The sequence below is a fragment of the Thalassophryne amazonica genome, chromosome 1, assembly GCF_902500255.1.
Source record: "Thalassophryne amazonica chromosome 1, fThaAma1.1, whole genome shotgun sequence".
NCBI classification, from domain to species: domain Eukaryota; kingdom Metazoa; phylum Chordata; class Actinopteri; order Batrachoidiformes; family Batrachoididae; genus Thalassophryne; species Thalassophryne amazonica.
This window is the reverse complement of record NC_047103.1, coordinates 117,045,052-117,064,173: the sequence shown is the minus strand read 5'-3', so window position 1 is coordinate 117,064,173 and position 19,122 is coordinate 117,045,052. Positions and strand designations below refer to the sequence as shown.

At 42.4% G+C, this 19,122-nt stretch overlaps 2 long non-coding RNA genes across 2 annotated transcripts; both read left to right on the top strand.

Annotated features, from left to right (window-relative positions):
* Window positions 1-273: 273 nt before the first annotated feature.
* Window positions 274-18,103, top strand: LOC117513478. The gene is made up of 3 exons (XR_004561617.1): window positions 274-666; window positions 1,706-1,709; window positions 18,092-18,103. It is a non-coding gene; the product is annotated as an uncharacterized LOC117513478 (long non-coding RNA).
* LOC117513472 lies at window positions 4,303-5,728 on the top strand. Its single transcript, XR_004561616.1, has 2 exons — window positions 4,303-5,130; window positions 5,221-5,728. It is a non-coding gene; the product is annotated as an uncharacterized LOC117513472 (long non-coding RNA).
* Window positions 18,104-19,122: the final 1,019 nt, after the last annotated feature.

The following is a 19,122-nucleotide window of genomic DNA, read 5'->3' as shown; positions in this document are numbered from 1 at the left end:
ATTTCGTAAGTTAAGCACGAGAGTCATTTTTTTGTTTCGGTGGTGTACTATATATTAGATACCAACGATGAGCATTCGGTCTTCTCAGTGGTTAAGCTTTATATTTTAGTGCTGGTAGCAGTTCTGTGTTGAGTTTTGTAAGACTTTTACCTATGTGAATTTTGACAATATGAGAAATTATATATATATATATATATATATATATATATATATATATATATATATATATATATATATATATATATATATATATATATATATATATCCTTAAAGTCTTCAGTATTGGTGTATTCACCTTGCAGTATATGGTAAATAGTTTGTCTACCCCAGGTACATTTGCATGACCACTTTTCTATTGTTCATATGACAAAATGGTTGTCATAAATATGTTTTAACTTAGTGTTCTTCATTCTTTATCTGTGTATTGTAGTAGAAGTTAATTGACAATCATGTAATTGTAGTACTGTTGCTCTATTCAGGTTGCCAATACAGACTGGTTTTTGGTCTGTGTTAATCAAATAAATGCCATTTTCTCCAGATCATGTTAAATTACAATGTATGCAAGATGCATAGTACAATGGGTACAAGCATTGAATCATTGGGTTTTGGTAATTTAGCGACACAACAAATGGCGAAGCAGTAGCTTTAGGTGACCTGAACATTTTCGTACAACCCCATTTCCAATGGATGCCTGCAACACGCAGTGGTGGGCATAGCTAACCAAAAAGTTAGCTATGATAAGTAGTAATCAGCAAACTGAAATGTTATCTTTTTTTAACGCTAAACTGATAAACTGCCTAAAAACTTATCGGAGGCTACAGCTAACTGATAAACGATAACTTTCAATTTTGCTTCCCATACGCTGTCAGCTACTAACAAGCCGATTATAACAAGCCATCATAATGACACATCAATCAATCGCTCCGTGTGGCGTCATAACAACAAATCATTCAGTCGCTCCGTGAGGTGTCATAACATCAAGACTGGTTCACATGGGAAGATAATTAGGCCGACATCAGACCCAATCTTCCCCTTCTGAAGGACGCCCTGACAATCGTGATGACGCTAAATATAATCTTATCAGATATTCCTGCCATGTGTGGTGTGTGTTAAGAGCGCTCTGATCTGCTCAGAAGGACGCGAGCAGCTAAATGTGACATGCAGCCAATCAGAAAGCGAGGTGTCTGACCTGGGAATGTTCGTGTGTGAAATCTGTTTGTGTGTGTTGTTTTTACCGTGTGGCTGCACACCACACACTGTACAACTAAACCTGTCAGATCTATGATTTTTTTTATCTCCACGTGTGTGGTCTCTCAGGTTTTGTAAATCTACAGATAATTTTAAAATCCGACAACACTGTGATATAACCGGTCGCCAGAAGGTGGCAGTGTTCTATGCATTTTGATGCCGGTTATATCACACAGACTGAATCACAATTTAAGACTTTTCGGCTTTCAAATGCTTTTTTTTTTTTTTACTTTTTTTTTTTTTTACACAAATGAAAAAAATGACATATTTTACAAAAGCACATTTATTTGTAAACACCAGCACACGTTACATTGATTCACTTGTGTTAGTTTTTACATAAAATTAATTAGTCAACCAATCAGTATGAGTGGAGGCTAAGTTCACCCATAATTCCTTTGGGCACCTGTGTGTTAATGTTCAAATCTTCAGAATGAGTGCATTATTTTAAAATTAACAGATATGTTATATATCCACTTCATACATTTTAAGAGTTTACATTAATGTAGTTATTCTATCAGGAATAATTTTATTTATGAAGGAAAACCATAAGTGAAACCTGCTTCCCATTTCAAGACCTCTGCCTCATTGCTGGACCACTCTATAGGGTTAAGCAATAATATATATATATATATATATATATATATATATATTTTTTATGACAGCTTGGTAGCCAGGCCCTTTTGCTGGGAGCAGAGTTGAGCTCAGCTCATTTTAGCTACCTCACTGTTGCAAAATACATAGCAGACAGGAGCAAAAGGGATGATAAATGTTTTTCAAGTTACTAGCTATGTAAAAAAAAATTAGCGGTCTAAAAGTTATCGGAACTAAATTTATCAGAAGATAATTGGTCCGATGATGGTTTTAAAATTTATCTGAAAAGCTAGTTCGCTAACAAAAACATTAGCTTCGATAATTATTGGTTATAGGGTTAGCTCAGGGGTGGGCAACGAGGGCAGAGACACTGCAGGTTTTCCTTGCAACCAATCACCTCAGCAGGTGGGTTGCTGATGAGCTTCTCCCTTGAACATAAACACCTGGTTATCAATTAAATCACCTGCTGAGACACCTGAACATTAATGAAATCACTTGCTGAGGTGATTGTTAGCAAGGAAAACCTGCAGTGCTTCGGCCCTTCATGGCACATGATTGCCCACCCCTGGGTTAGCTGAACAGTGCCCACCACTGACAACATGTTTCAAAAAAGCTGGGACAGTGGTATGTTTACCACTGTGTTACATCACCTTTCCTTCCAACAACACTCAATAAGCGTTTGGGAACTGAGGACACTAATTGTTGAAGCTTTTTAGGTGGAATTCTTTCCCATTCTTGCTTGATGTACGACTTTACTTGTTTACAGTCCGGGGTCTCCGTTGTCGTATTTTGCGCTTCATAATGCGCCACACATTTTCAATGGGCGACAGGTCTGGACTGCAGACAGGCCAGGCCCACACTCTTTTACTACGAAGCCACACTGTTGTAACACGTGCAGAATGTGGCTTGGCATTGTCTTGCTGAAATAAGCAGGGACATCCCTGAAAAAGACATTGCTTGGATGGCAGCATGTGTTGCTCCAAAACCTGGATGTACTTTCAGCATTGATGGTGCCATGGTATTGATGTGTAAGTTGTCCATACCATGGCCACTAACACACCCCCATACCATCACAGATGCTGGCTTTTCAACGTTGCGCTGGTAACAATCTGGATGGTCATTTTCCTCTTTTGTCTGGAGGACACAATGTGTGGACTCATCAGACCACAGCACACTTTTCCACTTTCTGTCTGTCCATTTCAAATGAGCTCGGGCCCAGAGAAGGTGGCAGCGTTTCTAGATGTTGTTGATGTATGGCTTTAGCTTTGCATGGTAGAGTTTTAACTTGCACTTGTAGATGTAGCGATGAACTGTGTTAACTGACAATGGTTTTCTGAATTGTTCCTAAGCCCAAGCAGTAAGGTCCTTTACACAATGATGTCAGTTTTTAATGCAGTGCCACCTGAGGGATCGAAGGTCAAGGCATTCAATGTTGGTTTTCATCCTTGCGCTTATGTGTAGAAAGTTCTCCAGATTCTCGGAAACTTCTGATTATATTATGGACTGTAGATGATGGAATCCCTAAATTCCTTGCCATTGAACATTGAGAAAACATTGTTCTTAAACTGTTGGACTATTTTTTCAAGCGTTTGTTCACAAAGTGGTGAGCCTCACCACATCTTTGCTTGTGAATGGCTGAGCCTTTTGGGGATGCTCCTTTTATACCCAATCATGACACTCACCTATTTCCAATTAGGTGTTCTTTGAGCACGCATCAACTTTCCCAGTCTTTTGTTGCCCCATCCCAACTTTTTTGAAATGTGTTGCAGGCATCCATTTCAAAATGAGCAAATATTTGTACAAAAACAACAAAGTTTATCAGTTTGAACATTAAATATCTTGACTTTGTGGTGTATTCAATATAGGTTTGCAAATCATTGTATTCTGTTTTTATTTACATTTTACACAACGTCCCAGCTTCATTGGAATTGGGGTTGTATATACAACCTATAAGTATTGAACGAACAATGAACATTAGATACAAAATTTCACAAGGCTTGTTACAATGTCATGACACTGAAAGAGTAGAAAGCATTTGAATTAAATAGTATCCTAACGTACTAAGTAACGTTTCCTCTCTTGGAGGAAATATATTGAAGCATTCACTGTGGTATGGCATGAGGAAAATATTCTAAAATGTTTTTGAAATGCTTTCCTAACAGAATCTGTTGATAATTTTTAAGTCTGTTGTTTTAAAACGACAAAACCTGATTACTGTGACAACATTAGTGACCCGCTGTCAGAAAAATAATAAAGATAATAACAAGAAGAACAACAACAATAACCGCCCTGACCTGCGGCAGAGGAAGAGGAAGACAGACGTCATATTACATTTTAAAGTCTTTATTATTGCGGGAATTACATCACTGCCCGAACATTTACAAAACCCCAGAAAATATCCAGTCTGGATCAGATTTTGGGGGGTGGGTTCCTAGCAACAATTTCACCAGTCATGTCTGAAACCACTCTTCCCCTACCTAATAATGCCAGGTATCTGTCCAAGGCTCAAACCTTGAGGCGAAAGGTCTGGCCTTATCTCTTTCCCTGATGAGTGCTGTCTTCCTTTCACAAGAAAAACCCTTAGAATTAAACTGTCTTTTTTCAAGTTAAGAATTAACACAAATATGCAACATTTCCAATCATGATAATAATGAAAATTAATAAAACACAAGACCATTTCCAATACCCACATTGTCAAAATATAGGCTACTGTCCCAGGAGAGAGCTACCCCTGGCTTGATGTTAACATGCTTTTATTCTGAAGAACAGTCAGGAAAGTGAGCAGTCAGCAGCAGCTTTACAGGTTTCACTAACTGCCTGCAGCAGCAAAGTTGGCAGCAGCACTCAGCATGCTATTATTTGCCTAGTCTTAAAATAAGTTATCACTGCTGTATAAAATAGAATTGAAAATAGTTCTAATCTCCAATCTCACTTTGAGCTTTATAAACCATTGTTTTACTAATTCATAGCCAAATCCTCCCAACGACAAGTGAGTGCTTCTCAGTGAACAAACTAAACCGACAGTCGCAGTAGTGACACCTTGTGTTTTAAAATGTGTAAACGTTAAACCAGATCATCTGAATAGGAATGAAAAATTTTACCAATTTATTTACTGGACAATAATGGAAAAATGATTTCAGTAATATGTCAATTAAATGTAGTGATAATACTGAGTGATGTTTTGTTGAGCCATAGTTTTATATTTAAGTATTTATGGTGACAACATTGTGTCTCATATTTTCAAATAATTTATTCTAAAGCAATGCTAAATTATTTGGCTTTATTTAAGTGGTTGCTGTCACACTGGAAAGTAAACAAACTACATGACAGTTGTGATTTTTCCATTTTTGCAAAGTTTAACTTCCATGATTTCAGTTTGAGCCTTAACTCCAAAAGTAGCACATTCCCCAAATGTAACATAACACGCTGGAAGTTGGAAAAGTACATGACTGTAATATTTATTTTGCATTGTTTTTGAATGATTAATGTTCACAATCGGTCCCAAATGCTGGTGAATTCCAGAGCTGATTAGAAATGTAGATGAAGTGCATAGAACTGTAGGTGGATGCTCTCTGCATGTGTAGTCTTTTGTGTTGTCCCTGAATGAATAATAAATGTTTTCTGATACTGTGATGAGCTGTATGAATTCTATGCAGCAGGAATAAAAAAGAAATCCCTCAGTGGATTTCCTGTGAGTGAGCCAGTTCACTTCAAAAAGATAAAATGCTCAATAGTAACATTTTTGATAAACAGTGAAATTTACAAAGTATTGGTTTTATTTAGACTGTTGACTGAACAGTCGTGTAAGACAGTCTGTGCACGTTGATCAGGGAAGTAGACCAACTGTTCTGTCTGAAGGATTTGAATAAATGTTTACTATTGAAACCAGTCACAGTGTGTTGTGTCATACATGTATGTTTGCTTGAGTTTTAATCAGGTAACACGAGTGGCATTTAACAAGAACTATTATTTATACATGAAGTACTGCATTAGGTGAATGAAGTTGTTGACATTCTGGCATGATCCTGGATCTTTGAATTCTTTGAAACATGCTGGATTGGTTGTAAGGTCAACATATGTGGAATGGCAAAAGTGCCCCGGAAGCAGGTTTGTTAGATGCACACAGGATTAATTGATGTAAAAGGCGCCATTTCATAAAATCTGCCCAAGGATTGGCTATGCTGTTTGTTTATTTATTTAGTTAATTATTGGGGGGGGGGATGCACTGGGAGGGAACCCATGCAAACTCGACACAGAAAGGCCCAGGTGAGAAACAATCCCACATCCTTCTTGCTGTGAGGTAACAGTGCTAACCACTAAGCCACCGCACCACTTTCTTTGATCTTATTACTTCATATTTTTCTGATCCTATGGGGATGGATATTAGTGTATGAGTATATTAATAAACTAGCACTCAGCTTGTCTCGTCCATTGTGCTTATGAGTCTCTCCAGCTGTTCTTCCTAATAGTTTTCATACGTCACAATATTTACAATCCTGCGAGGTCCTGTACGTATCACTAACATACAGTACTGCAGATCCAGTCATGAGATGCTGAAATCAATGCAATCGTCTCTCCCAGGAGGCCTCCACCGAGGACGTAGATGCTTGTCTCCCTAATTGTCCAGACATCCACTCTGTCTTGCACTTAAAGAGAGGATGTGTGTGCTTCTATCCTTGGAAGTACTGAATGTCACGACCCTTTATTACCACACCAGGCAGAGCTTCAGAAGTTTCCCCACTAGTCTAACTTGTGACAGTGTGAACAGGCCTCAGGCTGCCTGTGGTAAGAGAGGGTCATTTTGCAATGTGCTGCTTCAACTTAAACTTTAAACTGAACCACTTTAACTTGACACAGGGCTCTTGCTTTCATTTGAACAGTCTGGGTCTTTTCTAAAACACATCTAGCTTTGCAGAACTGCTTTCACAGTTATTTTACATCAGGTAAAATGGACAGTTTGCAATTTTGAAACCAACCCTGGAAATTAGGTGGTGTACATTGGTAATATTTAAACACTGATACAGTATACACCAGGGGTGGGCAACGAGGGCCGAGACACTGCAGGTTTTCCTTGCAACCAATCACCTCAGCAGGTGGGTTGCTGATGAGCCTCTCCCTTGAACATAAACACCTGGTTATCAATGAAATCACCTGCTGAGACACCTGAACATTAATGACATCACTTGCTGAGGTGAATGGAAGCAAGGAAAACCTGCAGTGCTTTGGCCCTTCATGGCACATGATTGCCCACCCCTGGTATACACCAAAAGTATGCACTCATTTAACTTTAGAACACTGTTGCTCATTTTCCAAATAACTTCCAGATGGGTGTACAGATTGCTGGTAGGAGGGGTATAGGAGAAAAAAACTGTACAGTGCATCCAAAAAGTATTCACAGTGCTTCACTTTTTTCCACATTTAATGCTCCAACCTTCCAAAATGGAGCAAATTCATTTTTTTCCCTCAAAATGCTACTCACAACACCCCATAATGACAACATGAAGGTTTTTTTTTTTTTTTTTTTTTGCAAATTTAATAAAAATAAAAGTGGAAGAAATCACATTTGCTCAATACTTTGTTGATGTATCTTTGGCAGCAATTGCAGCCTCAAGTCTTCTTGAATATGATCCCACAAGCTTGGTGCACCTATCTTTGGGCAGTTTTGTCCATTCCTCATTGTAACACCTCTCAAGCTCCATCAGGTTGGATGGGGAGTGTCGGTGCACAGCCATTTTCAGATCTCTCCAGAGATGTTCAATCAGATTCAGATCTGGGCTCTTGCTGGGCCACTCAAGGACATTCACAGAGTTGTCCTGAAGCCACTCCTTTGATATCTTGGCTGTCTGCTTAGGGTCATTGTCGTGCTGGAACATGAATTGTCACTCCAGTCTGAGAGTAGGTTTTAATCCAGGATGTCTGTACATTGTTGCATTCACCTTTCCCTCAATCCTGACTAGTCTCCCAGTTCCTGCTGCTGAAAAAAATCCCCACACAGGAATGAGTACAAAAGAAAAGATATTTATTCTTACAAATACCATAAATGATGCTGCACTGGGGGTGCCTGCAGAATGAAGAGATGGCCCACCTCCTGGCAGTGAAAACGGGGAGCTGCAGTATCCAGAGCCAGTCGTGAGGATAAACTAAGGAAAGAGGTTCAGATACCAGGACCAGATGGAATGCTTGCCTCCAAGACCAGGAAGTAGGGGGAATGAAGACACAGATGGTGAGTGAATGCACTCGTAACACTGAAGCCACTAAACAGTCACTGTTCATAAAAGGCTTAGCACAGGATTGGAAATAATATTCTCTTCTTAGGAAATAAGGTTCACTGTTCAGGAATGGTTCACAGTTGATAAATTGTGTCCACAGTTTATCATTTGTATCCAGAGGGGAAGTACTGTGCGTGTGACACAGTTCCCATTAAGCAGGACTTAGACAGCTGGGTTCAATACAGTTTGATATCAAAGTTCATGCAGTTCTTAGGAAGAGTTCTTGGAACAGTTCTTTATCATAGCACAGTCACAGACAGGCATGAGTGAGAACGGGATCCCACTGAGATGAGAAGGAACTGGTGTAAAGCAGAGCCGTGCTCTGAGCTGAGAGCTGAGGAGGTCCAAGGTGACTTGCTGCGCAGGCATCCAGGGACCAAGAGCCAGGGTAGTGTGGGATCCACTCAGGAAGGTGTCTGGAACACCAGGAAAGACAGCTTGCTCTAATACGGGAATTAGAGAGTTGGCCAGGTTACCTGAAGTTAAGAAGCTCCAACGTCTTAAGTGCATGGGAGTGGCAGGTAGACACTGTCAAAGTCACAAAGAGGCAGTCAGGCTTGGTCCTCCTGGAAACGGTCTGGGTTTTGGATAATGGAAGAGTCCATTAAGAACCAGGCTGTGGGATCTCAAGCAATCTCGAGCATGTAGTGCAAGCTGCAATGCGAGTATCTGGCAACTACTGAACAGAATATCAGGGTTTAAATAGTCTATCAATCATCAGTCACATATCTGATCCAGGTGTGAAAAATAACAGAGGGTGCCATCTAGTGGAGAAACTAACACATGACACTGGTAAAGAGACAGAGTTAAAACCAGGATCCGGGGGAAATCCTGATGAGTTTGTTCAGAATCAGCTACTTATCACAAATCGACTGACTCTATTTTGAGTCAGTTGCTCTCTGCTTCATTCTTCATTAAGTTAGTGTTTAAAGGATGTTGCCATTATTTAATGTTCACAACACAACATCAAAGTATTCATGATTATAAGTCTATCTGTTCACATGTGGCAATAATTAGTGGTCGCTGATTTATTTTATTGATGACAATTGGTGACAGAGAAACTGAAGCATTTTGAACCACTGAATCAATATGAAGCAATGGTTCAGTGCCTCAAAGCTTTTGACACAATTAAATATGGTGACATCTGCTGGCCAGGCTTTAATATAGCATTTACATGGAACAATAAAGGGCAAGATCTCATGAAACACTAAGGCACTGTTATGTATGTTTAATTACAAAGGTTCTACGTGCATCTTGAAATTTTTGACTATATTTTGGTTTAAAGACATTAATAATATGCTTCTGTTATAATGTTATTGTGCCAGAGGTGGGACAAAGTCACTGTCAAGGCATTCTCAAATCATCATTCTGCAAGTCCCAAGTCAAGTCTCAAGTTAGCTTTCAAACACTTGGTGGTCATTATGACTCAAGACTTGACTTGGAACTTGCTGATTCATGACTTGAGAGTGACTTGATGGTGACTTTGTCCCACCTCTGGATTGTGACATCATAAAATACTGTATGTAATGGACAATGATGACAGTAACGTGTCACTTAGTAACGCATTACTTGAATATGACCACTTTTTTCAGTAAAAAGTAATCTAATGTGTTAATCTTTCCAAATCAGTAATCAGATTAAAGTTACTTCTCCAAGTCACTGTGCATTACTATTATTTTTGTATTGTTGGTTGATTACAGCATTAAAATTTTCTTATGAGCAGGGAGATGTCGGGCTGTGGTTACTGCCCACTTCACCCACGCACAGAGCTGTATCTGCTGTGCAGCAGCTCCAAGTTGAAAAACAGTTGTCGCTCAAGTGCAGCGATGCTCAGAGCTATGGTTTTACAAAGACATTTTTATGCTGTTTTTTTAAATGCCTCTCTGTGTCTCTTCGCTTAAAACAGCTGATGCACGACATCCAAATATTAACACTTTCTTTTCCACCCAAATGCATCTAAAGTCTCTCTCTGAGGATGACATGACATAAAACCGCTGATAAAACTTCTGGGGCTGTATCCATGAAGTAGCCTAAGGCTAAAGTACCTCCTAGTGACATTATTCTAAGAAAAATCTTAGAATTCCTTGAATTCTTAGACATTTCTTAGAATTTTCCCATGGTAAGATGAAAGTTGTCCGCAAAGCACCTTAGGCCCTAAGAGAGCTCCTAATGCTGCGTTTACACATCAATCAATTAATCAATTTTATTTATATAGCGCCAAATCACAACAAACAGTTGCCCCAAGGCACTTTATATTGTAAGGCAAGGGCATACAATAATTACGTAAAAACCCCAACGGTCAAAACGACCCCCTGTGAGCAAGCACTTGGCGACAGTGGGAAGGAAAAACTCCATTTAAACAGGAAGAAACCTCCAGCAGAACCAGGCTCAGGGAGGGGCAGTCTTCTGCTGGGACTGGTTGGGGCTGAGGGAGAGAACCAAGAAAAAGACATGCTGTGGAGGGGAGCAGAGATCAATCACTAATGATTAAATGCAGAGTGGTGCATACAGAGCAAAAAGAGAAAGAAACACTCAGTGCATCATGGGAACCCCCCAGCAGTCTAAGTCTATAGCAGCATAACTAAGGGATGGTTCAGGGTCACCTGATCCAGCCCTAACTATAAGCTTTAGCAAAAAGGAAAGTTTTAAGCCTAATCTTAAAAGTAGAGAGGGTGTCTGTCTCCCTGATCTGAATTGGGAGCTGGTTCCACAGGGGAGGAGCCTGAAAGCTGAAGGCTCTGCCTCCCATTCTACTCTTACAAACCCTAGGAACTACAAGTAAGACTGCAGTCTGAGAGCGAAGCGCTCTATTGGGGTGATATGGTACTATGAGGTCCCTAAGATAAGATGGGACCTGATTATTCAAAACCTTATAAGTAAAAAGAAGAATTTTAAATTCTATTCTAGAATTAACAGGAAGCCAATGAAGAGAGGCCAATATGGGTGAGATATGCTCTCTCCTTCTAGTCCCCGTTAGTACTCTAGCTGCAGCATTTTGAATTAACTGAAGGCTTTTCAGGAAACTTTTAGGACAACCTGATAATAATGAATTACAATAGTCCAGCCTAGAGGAAATAAATGCATGAATTAGTTTTTCAGCATCACTCTGAGACAAGACCTTTCTAATTTTAGAGATATTGCACAAATGCAAAAAAGCAGTCCTACATATTTGTTTTGTTCATATAAGATTTGTGGGGCCAAGTACAATAACTTCAGTTTTATCTGAGTTTAAAAGCAGGAAATTAGAGGTCATCCATGTCTTTATGTCTGTAAGACAATCCTGCAGTTTAGCTAATTGGTGTGTGTCCTCTGGCTTCATGGATAGATAAAGCTGGGTATCATCTGCGTAACAATGAAAATTTAAGCAATGCCGTCTAATAATACTGCCTAAGGGAAGCATGTATAAACTGAATAAAATGTTGGGGAAAGTGTAGTGACACGGACCCACAACAGGGGGCGCAAATGAACGGTCAATAGATGAGCCAAAAGGTAACAATTTAATATTGTGAATGTGCACAACGAATATACACCTGGCACAGGTGGTGCAGGCCTGGATATATCCCCGGACGTCAGCCTCCACGGACGCCCACCAGAAGCGCTGCCGGACCACTGCCACGGTCCTTCGCACCCCCGGATGACAGGAGAGCTTAGAACCGTGACAGAAATCCAAGACAGCAGTCCTGGCCTCTGGTGGGACGTAGAGCTTGTTCTTCGGCCCAGTTCCGGGGTCCGGGCTCCGTGCCAGGGCCTCCCGGACGGTCTTCTCCACGTCCCAGGTGAGGGTGGCCACGATAGTGGACTCCAGAATGATGGGCTCTGGTGGATCTGACAGCTCAGTCTTGACTTCATCTTCATGCACCCGGGACAAGGCATCCGATCTCTGGTTCTTGGTCCCGGGGCGGTAGGTGATTAGGAAGTCAAAACGCCCGAAGAACAGTGACCAGCGGGCTTGCCTGGGGTTCAGCCGCTTGGCGGTCCTGATATACTCCAGGTTCCGATGGTCAGTGAAAACCGTGAACAGCACAGATGTTCCCTCCAACAGGTGTCTCCACTCCTCAAGAGCCTCTTTCACCGCAAGGAGTTCTCAATTGCTGACGTCATAGTTCCGTTCAGCTGGGGTCAACCTGCGAGAAAAGTAGGCACACGGGTGAAGAACCTTATCGGTCTCTCTGCTCTGGGATAGCACGGCTCCTATCCCTGAGTCAGAGGCATCCACTTCAACCACAAACTGGCGGCTAGGGTCGGGCTGCACCAGAGCTGGTGCAGACGAGAACTGGCGTTTCAACTCCTTGAACGCGGCTTCGCACCGATCCGACCAGGTGAAGGAGACTTTTGGAGAGGTCAGGGCTGTCAGGGGGCTAACTACCTGACTGTAGCCCTTAATGAACCTCCTGTAGAAATTTGCAAAGCCGAGGAACTGTTGCAGCTTCCTACGGCTTGTTGATTGGGGCCAATCTCTCAACCTTGGCCGGATCAGGGGCGACGGAGTTGGAGGAGATGATGAACCCCAGGAAGGACAAAGAGGTGCAGTGAAACTCACACTTCTCGCCCTTCACAAACAGCCGGTTCTCCAACAACCGTTGCAGGACCTGACGTACATGCTGGACATGAGTCTCAGGGTCCGGGGAAAAGATGAGTATGTCATCCAGATATACGAAGACGAATCGGTGCAGGAAGTCCCGCAAGACGTCGTTTACCAATGCTTGGAACGTTGCGGGGGCGTTAGTGAGGCCGAACGGCATGACCAGGTACTCAAATTGACCTAATGGGGTGTTAAATGCCGTCTTCCATTTGTCTCCCTTCCGGATCCGAACCAGGTGATACGCATTCCTAAGGTCCAGTTTGGTGAAAATTTGGGCTCCATGCAGGGGCGTGAACATTGAATCCAACAGGGGTAAAGGGTATCGATTACGAACCTTTATGTCGTTCAGCCCCCTGTAATCAATGCATGGACGGAGTCCGCCATCTTTCTTGCCCACAAAAAAGAAACCTGCACCCATCAGGGAGGTGGAATTCCGGATCAGCCCGGCAGCTAATGAGTCCCGGATGTAGGTCTCCATTGATTCGCGCTCAGGTCGTGAGAGGTTGTACAGCCTGCTGGACGGGAACTCAGTGCCTGGAACCAAATCAATGGCACAATCGTACGGACGGTGCGGGGGAAGGGTGAGTGCCAGATCCTTGCTGAAGACGTCAGCAAGGTTGTGGTACTCAACCGGCACCACCGTCAGATTGGGAGGGACTTTAACCTCCTCATTAGCATTTACACCGGGAGGAACCGAGGATCCTAAACACTTCCGGTGGCAGGTTTCGCTCCACTGAGTCACAACCCCAGACGGCCAATCTATCCGGGGATTGTGTTTAATCATCCATGGGAAGCCCAAAATCACGCGGGAGGTAGAAGGAGTTACAAAAAACTCAATCTCCTCCCGGTGATTCCCAGACACTACCAGGGTTACAGGTAGTGTCTTGTGTGTGATAAAAGGGAGAAGAGTGCCATCTAGTGCTCGCACCTTCACTGGCGAAGAAAGCGCCACCAGAGGGAGCCCTACCTCCCTTGCCCATCTGCTATCCAGCAAATTCCCTTCTGACCCCGTGTCCACCAGTGCTGGGGCTTGAAGGGTTAAATCCCCGCTCAGGATTTTAACTGGGAGTCGTGTTGACAGATGTGTATGACCCACGTGAATGTTTTGACCCCCTCTCAGCCCAGTCTCTAAGGGCGGGCGTTTGTGTTTTGACCGTTTGAGGCAGTCTCTCTGCTGATGCTCACTCGAGCCGCAGACAAAACACTCCCCGCGAACCAGCCTCCTCTGACTGAATGTGGCTCTGCTCGTGTCCCTAGCACCGTCAGCAGGGGGAGCTGTGAGGTGAGGATGTGCTGCAACTCACCTATCATGCCTCCAGCCGACGCCTGAGCACCCTGCTCTTCCATTGGCTGTCCAACAGATGGTTGACGCCCCTCGGGATCCATGACGTTGGCCGAGATATCCTGTTGGGGAAAGTGTAGTGACACAGACCCACAACAGGGGGCGCAAATTAACGGTCAATAGATGAGCCAAAAGGTAACAATTTAATGTTGTGAATGTGCACAACGAATATACAGACAATCTCAGAATCTGATAGCAGTCAATACACAAAGGTGACGTGTGGGCAGGCTCGAGGATAGAAGACGTCTGTCCTGAGAAGAGCCGGAACCACACGATTTCCTCCGCCACCGAACCTGGTGAATACTGGAGCCGCCAAGTCCCGAATTCCCAGGTGATCACCGTCCCCGACTGTCGGATCTGGTACTGCTGGCAAGGAGCACAAACAGTGAGATGTGGGTGTGTGCACACCCAGTAACAAAAACAGTCAGAAGGTGGAAAGTCACCTCCACCTCTAATCACACACTCGTGCAGCTCCTGTCTGACCACTTATCTGGTTGGGGTGTGAAGCGAAGCCGTCGCTGATCACACCAAAACGCCAATCCCACAGATAAGGCAACACCCACAGGAAAACGGCTGCAAAGAAGTTCAGACTATAAAGTCAGTGTTAAGTTCAGACACAGCAGAGAATATTACCTTCACAGGTAGAGGATATCTCAGCAACGAGGTGGAGATGACGTCCGGTTTTTATGGAGTGAGATGATGAAGTGTAGATGGGTGACAGCTGTCAAGAGATAATGAGTGACAGCTGTCACCCCCGGCTGTGTCCGTGGCGGCAGCGCCCTCTCGTGCCTGAAGCCCGCACTTCAGGCAGGGCACCCTCTGGTGGTGGGCCAGCAGTACCTCCTCTTCTGGCGGCCCACCGCCTTTAATACCTATGGCATGCTCTAATCTCTGTAATAAAATTGTATGGTCAACAGTATCAAAAGCAGCACTGAGGTCTAACAGAACAAGCACAGAGATGAATCCACTGTCTGAGGCCATAAGAAGATCATTTGTAACCTTCACTAATGCTGTTTCTGTACTATGATGAATTCTAAAACCTGACTGAAATTCTTCAAATAGACCATTCCTCTGCAGATGATCAGTTAGCTGTTTTACAACTACCCTTTCAAGAATTTTTGAGAGAAAGGGAAGGTTGGACATTGGCCTATAATTAGCTAAGATAGCTGGGTCAAGTGATGGCTTTTTAAGTAATGGTTTAATTACTGCCACCTTAAAAGCCTGTGGTACATAGCCAACTAATAAAGATAGATTGATCATATTTAAGATCGAAGCATTAAATAATGGTAGGGCTTCCTTGAGCAGCCTGGTAGGAATGGGGTCTAATAGACATGTTGATGGTTTGGATGAAGTAACTAATGAAAATAACTCAGACAGAACAATCGGAGAGAAAGAGTCTAACCAAATACCGGCATCACTGAAAGCAGCCAAAGACAACGATATGTCTTTAGGATGGTTATGAGTAATTTTTTCTCTAATAGTTAAAATTTTATTAGCAAAGAAAGTCATGAAGTCATTACTAGTTAAAGTTAAAGGAATACTCGGCTCAATAGAGCTCTGACTCTTTGTCAGCCTGGCTACAGTGCTGAAAAGAAACCTGGGGTTGTTCTTATTTTCTTCAATTAGTGATGAGTAGTAAGATGTCCTAGCTTTACGGAGGACTTTTTTATAGAGCAACAGACTCTTTTTCCAGGCTAAGTGAAGATCTTCTAAATTAGTGAGACGCCATTTCCTCTCCAACTTACGGGTTATCTGCTTTAAGCTGCGAGTTTGTGAGTTATACCACGGAGTCAGGCACTTCTGATTTAAAGCTCTCTTTTTCAGAGGACCTACAGCATCCAAAGTTGTCTTCAATGAGGATGTAAAACTATTGACGAGATACTCTATCTCACTTACAGAGTTTTGGTAGCTACTTGTTTTGAAACAAGGTTCGGTCAGATCGGCACACAGAAATGATCACACAGACTGCATTTTGCTAGAACAAACAGGCGTATGTTTATTCCCCACAAAAGCAGTTACATCAAACACAAGTGGTTGCAGCGCATAAAATATCTCTTTCTCTCTTACCGTGACGCCTTTAAGGTGGAGAGCCAACACCTTCGGCAGAGTGCGCTTGTCAACCGGCTGGGCGTTCTCACGAAACCCGCAGCAGACTCTATCGGAGCATGGCTCTGCCCCCTCTTTTCTAGTGTGTGCGCGAAGGGAGGGTGAGTGGCCATCTCAAACTCCCAGGCGCACATAATTCCTTTAATCAACAGGCATCTGAAAGTTATTTCCTCTTGCAAAAACATAATGACCCCAGCTCTTCACTCCCAGTTCAGAATGACCCCAGCATGCTTCACTCCCAGTCGTTAGTGGCTACAAAAACAAATTCGTGCAATCAGTGTAATAATAAGTACATCATTAGGGTTACTTTAAGACAGGGGCAAAACAACATAATCTTTTCTCCACACATTCCACTCTTGGTGTTTTGCACTAGTCAATTTATGTAACCACTAGCAGATTCAGGTAATGCTGGGCTCCAGCCTATTCCAACGATTATGTCCTGCCATAGCATTTCCCACATTTCTTCTAGTGATTCACAAACAAAATTTTGAGTAATATAGTCTTGATTATACCTGTTCCAAACAATATACTCATATACAAAACCTGATGTTGTGGGGTCTAATGTGACATTATATTGGTTTACTCCAAAGGGATCATGACATAGCAAAGATAACTTCATCTCATACGCTGAAATATTACCCATTCCACCTCTCGCCGTAAACGTATAACATAAACACATGTAAAAATATTACAAAAAGTCATAACACATATTGCTATAATTAATAAAATTAAGGACGGCACTAAGGTACTCCTGGCAGTGATGGACATCCCTGAAAAGATATCCCACCAATGGTGTGCTGACGCTTGCTGTACTAATTTTGCCACGTTTTACCCGTTTGCTAGCTATCAATGTAGACACCATGAGACTGGAGACATTGGACGTATGTGACTCTATTAATTGCTGAATTTCCGTAGATTGTTCCAATGCGCATTTGAAACGCTCCAGGGAAAGACTCCATGGGGAATGCAATACATCCCATTGTACCGAAGTCAGCCGACTTGATACAGAATAATTAGTCAAACGATACGTCCGATCACCCCAATGCCATAAATGCACATTGTTCAGGCAGCCAGTATACGGAACCGAAGGTACCTGTGAATTATTTTTCATTGTTGCAACACACAGAGCATGTGGGCCGATCTGCCACAACATTTCTCTTGGTGTTTCCCTAGTCCAGTCACAAAGTACAACCTCTGAGTCGGTTAGACATGGATTAGCATATCCAGTTTGCAGCACACAGGCCATACCCTTATCCGTTATATCACACAGTTTAGTATCAAAAGTTATATTGGTTTTTGGTTCTAACCACTCTCCATCCATATGCAAGAACCAATAACCATTAGTCGTTATCACAAGTAATACTTGATATTTACAAACAACCTTTGGTTGTATTACATTGTACTGGGTCCAATGCCCAGTACATACCGTTTTATTACATCGTGTAAATTCCGGATGCAGTTTTAACCATAAGGTATTGTTTATATTCCAAATCATCCTCCAATCATAATAGTTCCCTGTTGTAACTATACGCTGAAATCTTTCTCTTTGAGCTTCTGCATGAATAGTTTGTACTGCACATACTGTCCAATTTCCTATATGGGATAGATTTTTCAATGAATTGTATGTTTCATTCCATAACTTCAATTGCCATTGAAAATTCTTCTGCCATAAATCAGCGTTTTGTACTTGTCCCACCAGTGCTGTTGGTAACCACTCTCCTATCTGATGTAATACCTGAGAAGAATACTGACCTGTGTTTGACAACATGGTTCTGGTCACTTCATTATCAACTGTATTTGATACTCCTAGGACAGTTCCTGTTCCTCCTAATAAAGTGTCATACCACGCTCTTCGGCGCCTTTTGCAAGTTGGAATATTTGGAAAGGTAACTTGCCAATATACCTTTGTCTTCACTGTTGCTTGTGCCAAATAGGTGCAGGTATCAATTAAAGGTGCAACCTGGGTTTGTGTTGCCTTAGCCTCTGTTGGTAGTACCCACAGCATGTACAGGAATGATCTCCTCCCTTTAATTTCAGTACTATTACTGATCATTACTTTACTCCACGGTTTAATAGTCCAGGTGGTTCCATTGACATTACTACATGAATAACTTGTCATATTAAAAACACACATGTTCACCCTAGCACGAAGAGTGACATTACATCCCATAGTAAATACTGGTATATGGTGTCTGGCAAAACAGTTCACACATCGCCATAGTTTGCAATCACTAGTGAGATTAGCCACTTTACATGATTGGTTTGCTGAGCAGGTGTAATCATCTTGCGTTCTGTTGTTGGCAGAGTTCTTCCATCCTGTTTGGAACAATGATATCTCTTCAAGTTCGTTTCCTTCTGTCATCCCCCAACAACTGAAGACCATGGCACCACCTACAAGGAGGAGTATGACCCAGCAACCGACACCTCCAATTCCGGGACTTCCACTGGTTGCCATGGCGGCGCCCACCTCCTGTGGTTCTTGATCGCCCGATCAGCAACTCCCACCAGGGCATCAAGCCTAGACAACACAAGGGTAACTACGGGTAGAATGACGACGATTAGTCTTCTCTTACATAACACTTTGATACAGGCACATTTACCCATTTTTCTTCACCCTGATAGAGTATACTAACAGTTGCATCATTCCCTTGAGCTATAATTTCTGCCGCTTTAGGCGGTCCGTTAGGTTGTTTAACCCAAACTTTGGCACCTGCTTGATCTGAGGAACCAAAGCCTTGCGTTCCTCGTGTAGTTATTACTACGGGTTTTGGTATCTCCTGTACCAACCCCATTTCACAGGGTTTAATTATTAATTGAGCAATTTTGTCCCCTTTGTTTAATATCAGGGGTTGTTCTCCAAACAATCTACAAACCACTCCAATCTCGCCTTGGTAATCTGCATCTATCACCCCGGCTTGAATAGTCAGCCCTTTGAGTGATAGACCACTGCGTGGCAGGACGTGCCCATATGTGCCCTTCGGACA